Here is a 6871-nt window from a genome sequence, read left to right as displayed (position 1 = left end):
TATGAGTATGAATGTATTTGTGTGTGTGTGCGGCATTATTGATAAATAGCAAGTGGAAATGTGATAAATGTTCAATAAGTTGATATTCGTATATATATGGTTGAATTCGTGCATAAGGTAGCATAATAAGTTAAGTAAATCTTTGTTTGTGCATGCGATTTAGATAGAGATTAAATAAGCATGAAATCGAGTCATGGCATGTTTTATAAAACATAATATGCATTGAAATTATATGATTGTCAGATGTGACTATTAAAGAATTAAAGTTGAGTAAGTAATTAAACAAATTCATTTGTTTAAATTAAAGCTCAAGAGCAAAGAGGAACTAAATCCGATAGGGGAAAGGAGAAAGCAATTGAGTAGCCTATCCGCAACTGTGCAAAATATCCGAGGTATGTTTTGAGTAATCGCCTTTAGTATAAAATTAATGATGCCTTGATATATATATACTAGATGAATTTTGATCTTTTGGTTCTATTTGAATTAAGTTGTGTAGTAAATAATCTAAGTACATGATCTATTGTTGAATGACCAATTCGGCTTAAGCTTGATTGGTGAGAGGTATATGTGATATGTATGTATGATTTTTAAACCAAAATGAAAATGATGGTATTCATACGAAGCTTATGTCCGAATGTAGCAATTGGCTACTAATGTGAAATGTTCCATAAGATGTATTAGTAAATGATTAAATAGGTATGATATTTAATGTGTGTATCCGGGTTTAAAGACCCACAGGCTATATGCTGGAATTGTATCCGGGCTTAAAGACTCGCAGGCTTCATGCTGGAATTGTATCCGGGCTTAAAGACCTGCAGGCTTCATGCTGGAATGGTATCCGGGTTTAAAGACCCGCAGGCTATATGCTGGAATTGTATCCGGGTTTAAAGACCCGCAGGCTTCGTGCTGGAATGGAATTCGGGTTAAAGACCTGTAGGCTCGTGTTAGAAATGTGTTTCGAGTTCTAAGACTTGACAGGACCGGTGCCAGTAAGTTAAGTAAGATTACGACATTGAATATTTGTGGTATTCATCGTCGAGTGAGTAATATATATATTTTACATGTTAAGGTACGTATTATGTACTCATATGTGAATTGATTGCAATGTGAATTATTAGTATCAAAGAACGATATATATATATATATATATGTGTGGATGAATTCAGTATTTAAGAATAAGACAATGACCTATTCGGTCAAGGTATGTCATCATATGAAAGTATGTGACTTAAAGTAATTGCTTAAGCCATATAGTATAGTGAAATATGAGCTGGAAATTTCTTGTGTATTCATATATATATATTCGGCCAATAGGTTTTATAACTAGTGTTCTTGTGTATATTCGGCCAAGTGAATTACAATTAGAATACGAATTTTGTGATACTCAATTTTTGATTTAAATGACAAGCTTTAATGGTATGAAATGCTTAAAACTTACTAAGCTTCGAAAGCTTACTCTGTTTCTTATTTTTCTGTTTTATAGATTGTTGATTTTGGCCACCGACTCGGGGATCGTCAGCAGTTCAACATAGTATTGATTTTGTTGGTACAGTTATATTTTGGTCTCGATATGGCATGTATAGATTAGGCTGTTGGCAAAATATGTTTTGTAATTGTAAATATTTTGGCCATATGAAAATGGCATATATATATAACTCAAAGATCAATATGTATGCAGCTCGATCCTTGTTTATGTTAATTAATTGAATGAGAAATTAAATGTTTAGCTTGGTAATACCTCTTAGCCTAAACCGGTGATCGGACTCAGGCTAGGGGTGTTACAATGTTCGTCTTCTGCGTTATGGTTGTAGGATCGACTTTCTGGAAGGTTCCCTCCACTATTTGCATCGCACTTCATCAACAGATATACCTGCATAGAAACACATAAACCATCAATCTTTTTATTTAAAAGCTCTACCTGGTTTGATAACATGGTGACCACGTCGAGGTTGAAAACACCAGTGACTTTTGTCAGCTTTGTCTTCATGACTTGCCACTAATAATTATTCGGTGACATCTCTTCAATGAAATCATAAGCCTCCTCAGGTGTTTTGTTATTTAGGGTACTGCCGGCGGCTACATCGATCAGTTGTCTAGTTGAGGGGTTCAAACCATTGTAGAAAGTTTGAACCTGTAACCACAACGGTAACCCATGGTGAAGGCACCTTCTCAATAAATCCTTATACCTCTCCCATGCATGATATAGGGTCTCTAAGTCCATTTGCACAAAGGAAGAGATATCACTCTTCAACTTTACCGTCCTGCCCGGTGGAAAGTATTTCAGCAGAAACCTTTAGGTCATTTGCTCCCATGTAGTGATGGACCCTCAGGGTAGAGAGTTCAACCATTGTTTAGCTTTATTCCTCAATGAGAAGGGAAATAACCAAAGGCGAATGGCATAATAAAAAACACCCTTAATTTTGAAAGTATCACAGTACTCCAGAAAGTTAGCCAAATGAGTATTTGGATCCTCATCTTGCAAACCATCAAACTGAATAAACTATTGGATCATCTGAATAGTGTTCGGCTTCAGTTTGAAGTTATTTGCAACAATAGCAGGTTTCACAATACTCGATTCAGCCCCTGCTAAATTAGGCTTGGCATAGTCGTACATAGTACGAGGAGCAAGATTCTGATTTACAGGATTCACGACAACCATAAGAGGTAGTTGATTATTCTGATTTTCAACCATCTCCTCGGAAATATTGTATCGTCCTCTTACTCTTCCTCTATATACTGTAGACTTTGCCTTATTTTTCTACTATTTCTACAAGCTGTGATTTCAATTTCACTATTAAATAATAGAGGTCCTGACCAGTTTCTTCTAGTCATAAACTAAAACAACTTGCCAGAAGCAAATAAGGGAAAAAGTTAGTAAATTAAAGTAAAAACAAAAATAAAAAATGGCTAAAGTAATAAAAATTAAGTGTTCCTAATATTTTAGTCCCCGACAACGGCGCCAAAAACTTGATGCGTCACGAAACTAACTAATATTTCGACAAAGGTAAGCGCACCTATCGAATAATAGTATAGCTATGGTGAGTCCGGAATATCGTATCCACAAGGACTAAAAGTACTAGTAATAACTATCTTTCTATTATTTAGCCTAATAATTAAAGGAGGTGTTTTAATCTAAAATTAAACTAATTAACTATGAATGCGACAAAGATCGATTTGGGAAAATAATTAAGAAAACCAATAAGAGAGACAATACCCAGGAAAGAATCCACCTAGACTTCAGTTATTATTTTGACTCTAAATCAAACGATTTATTCACTTTCTTGATCCGTAGAAATCCTTAAATTCTGTTAATATCTATTTCGAGACTAAGAACAACTAACTCTAAGTTTATTAATTGAAATATCTTTCTAATTAAAACCTCTATTGTCGCATTAACTTGATCTATGGATTTCCCTATTAGATTTGACCTTAATCCGGCAGATTTATGTCGTCTTATTTCTAGGATTGCAATCAACTCCTCTCAATTATGCTAGATCTACTATTAAATAGGGACTTTTGCTCCACTGAATAAGCACATCAAACTTGGATTAATATCCTAAAAATATTAAGGCAAGGATTAAGAACACATAATTAAGAACAAGAACAAGCATTGATCATGTAATTCAGATAATTAAATAATAAGATCCATCATAGGTTTCATCCTCCCTAGGTATTTAAGGAGTTTAGTTTATAATGTAAGGGGAAAACATTTCAAATTTAGAAAAACAACAAGACATAAAAAACCCAAATAAATTTGGAGAGAAATTTTGTAACGCCCCAAATTTTGGGCCTAAAAGTATTAGGTCTTGAGCATGGGAACAGTTAGGAGGCTACACATAAATATTTAGTTGTGCAAGAAAGTTACAAAATTGAGTGTCTGCTTCAGTGGTTAACTGTCCTGGGAAGTGTCTGAGAAGTCTTGGGTTTAAGCCAGGGTAGGTGCAAAAAGTTTTGTTTTTAAAGGAATAAGCACTGTCTCTAGGCAATAGGCTTTTAGATTAATGTGGAAAAAATATGACAGAATAGGTCTGCTAGTCTAGGGGATAAGTGGCGTGTGGTAGTTACTTGAGGTCTGAGGTTCAAATGCTGGTAGGCGAATGGAGGTGTTTTATTTTGCTGTTGGCCATGGGAGAGTTCTAGTTTGACCGAAACTTGTGTATTTGAATAGTGTGGGGAGTTGTGGCCAAATTTTAGGAGATTATTGTGGAATTTCGGTTGTTAAGGGGATTTGAGGAGTGTTTTGTGAAGGAATATTTGGATAGAAGTTGTGTGGAATTCAAATTGGTGGGCGGAGTGATGTAAGGAGATTTTCAAGGAATGGATCAAAGGAAGTAGTGCCGAATTTGAACTCTGTCATTCAGAATTCGGCCTTGGCTGGATTGCTCTTCTTATTTTCAGTTTTTGACGATTGCCATCAGGTTCTTTTTACACTTTGTTTTGATAGTCGAATATTGTTGCTGACCTTTCGCGTATTTTGCATTCTAGGCCTATTTTGGTTTTGCTCTTCTCCCTTACTCCTTTTGCAATTGTTCTTTCCCCTCTATTGCCCTCTCTTTATCTCATCTTTGTTTGACTTAATACCCTTTGTGTGTTGGCCGAATATTTCTCTTCTCCCTTTTTTTGTCTTTCGGCTTTGGGCAACCCTTTTTGGCAAGCATTCTTCAATCAATTGGGTTCGGGTGCACGGTTCTCCTCATTCTTTCTCCCTAGTGCTTATCCTTGGTCGAATATTGGTAAGTAAGTTTCTTTTTCACTTCTTCCTGTTTCGACTTCTCTCCTTCTTGAGCATTATTTCTTTTTCCTTCCTATCGTTACCCTCTCTGCTTACTGTTGCAGTTCAGTTTCTCTTCGGTCTTAGTTCACTACATCACCAAATTATACTTTGTACTGTTGTTATTTGGTAAGTAGGGATTAGTCAAGATTGTTTTATCCAAGTATAGGTTTAATAAAGGGGTTATGACCTTCATGTAGGTGGAGATCAAGTTGATTGGTGTGCCTCCTAAGAATCAAGGGTGCGTTTCGATTGGCTTTTGGTAAGGAGAAGTAACTATTTAGATCACTTTGGAACTCCGTTAAGTTCAATTTGTTCTATGAAATATGCAACTGAGTAAATGTCTTTTTGACTAAATTCAGGTATAAGAATATTTGGAACGCGGTTATCTTCGGATCACATCAAGTGTGTAAAACACTACCCCAACTCGTAAGTCGGCAAAAGTCTAAATAAGTGACCGTCAACACAACACGAGCGTGCACTCACTCGTGTGCTAATCTGAATGCTTTAACGTGGGCGTTTGATCGTCGAGGCCACTATGAGCAACTTCATGGGCTTTGGCCATTTTAGGCCACGTTAGGCCGAAATGGGCCGTGTGGGCCCATGAGCATGTAGGCCCCACACGGGTAAACCACACGAACGTATGGAGAATATTGGGCCAGGTTGTGTAATCTACATTGTCAAGGCCATTTTTGGGCTATTTGGTCTACACGGGCATGTGAGCCTACATGGTCCCGCAATACGGGCCTTAGGCCTATTTTCACTGTTTAACTGTTAAGGTTGTACGGGTCGCCCGAGACGACTGTGAACCTTCTGTTGGGTCGATAAGCGTACCTAGACCCTTAATCGATAAAATGACTATTTTACCCTTATGTGGTAAAATGATTTTTTGCCCTTATATGGTAAAATGACTATTTTGCCCTTATATGGTAAAATGATTGTTTTGCCCTTATATGGTAAAATGACTATTTTGCCCTTATATGGTAAGATGACTATTTTGCCCCTAGTGATGTATGTTTATATTTTAGCATGATATTTGTAACTGTATTGAGTACATGTATAATATATGATATGACATGTCATGTCACATGATGCATTGCATGGGGATGGGGTTATATATGATTGGAGGAAGTGTACTGTACTGGCAGCTCTGCTGCAAATCACTGATAGCTCTAAGCCTATTATACTGGCAGCTCTGCTGCATATTAGTGCCACAGCCCGTGCTAATTCTAGAGTGTAGGGATGGGTAGGTTGATTATATCCCCACATGGACTGTAGGGTTGGACGGAGATGGAGTGTAGAGGCTGGATAGGTTGGACTTGCATACTGTTTACTGTTTTTGCACTGTTTACTATTACTGCAATGGGCCAAGGCCGAAACATATGATTGTTTCTATATTGAGATGGACTAAAGCCCAAACTGATATTGCCACTGTTACTAAAAAGGGCTTAGGCCCAAACAGTATTTGCTCACTATATGTTTGATTGTCTGTTTATTAAGGGATTACACACTGAGTTTCCGTAAACTCACCCTTCTGTTTATTTGCACAGGTAATCCTTAGGTAGATCAGTGTTGCGAGGGACTCAAAAGTGGCCACACAACCGCGTGTGCTTCTATTTTTGACTTTTAAATTATAAGTATTTTAATTTGGGTATTTTCTGTAATAAGGCCTTTTTAAATTTTTAACATTTAATTTGGGGTTTTATTATATTGATTTATATTTGCTAGCAGTGGGACACGGGTTTTCAAAAAATAAATGCTTTTCAAAACATCACGGCTACGCAACACGTTTTAAAAGCTTCTACAAGAAACATCATTTTTAAATAGATAACGACATTTTAATATGATTAATTTTTGACAAACGACTTACATTTTAAAGATAAACAGTAAGCCTTGAAATCATCTTCAAGATGGTTCAAAAAGGGTTAATAGAGAATGGGTTTTTAACAATTTTGCACTTTGTGAAAAACACTTCAATGTGACATCGCTAGAATCGGCCATAACGTCTAGGACGGGTTTGGGGTTTTACAAATTTGAATGGAGATCTTCAATCTTGAAATGAATCTGCTTTCGAGATGATTCCAATAGCTTTTTTCGAGC

At 36.5% G+C, this 6871-nt stretch overlaps 1 non-coding gene across 1 annotated transcript; it reads left to right on the top strand.

Moving 5' to 3' along the window:
* Positions 1-2147: 2147 nt before the first annotated feature.
* LOC128282596 (small nucleolar RNA R71) lies at positions 2148-2254 on the top strand. Its single transcript, XR_008272923.1, has one exon. It is a non-coding gene; the product is annotated as a small nucleolar RNA R71 (small nucleolar RNA).
* The last annotated feature ends 4617 nt before the right edge of the window (positions 2255-6871 follow it).

The sequence above is a fragment of the Gossypium arboreum genome, chromosome 1, assembly GCF_025698485.1.
Source record: "Gossypium arboreum isolate Shixiya-1 chromosome 1, ASM2569848v2, whole genome shotgun sequence".
NCBI lineage: Eukaryota > Viridiplantae > Streptophyta > Magnoliopsida > Malvales > Malvaceae > Gossypium > Gossypium arboreum.
Note: the sequence above shows the minus strand (reverse complement) of the source record. Positions and strands in the feature narration are given on the sequence as shown.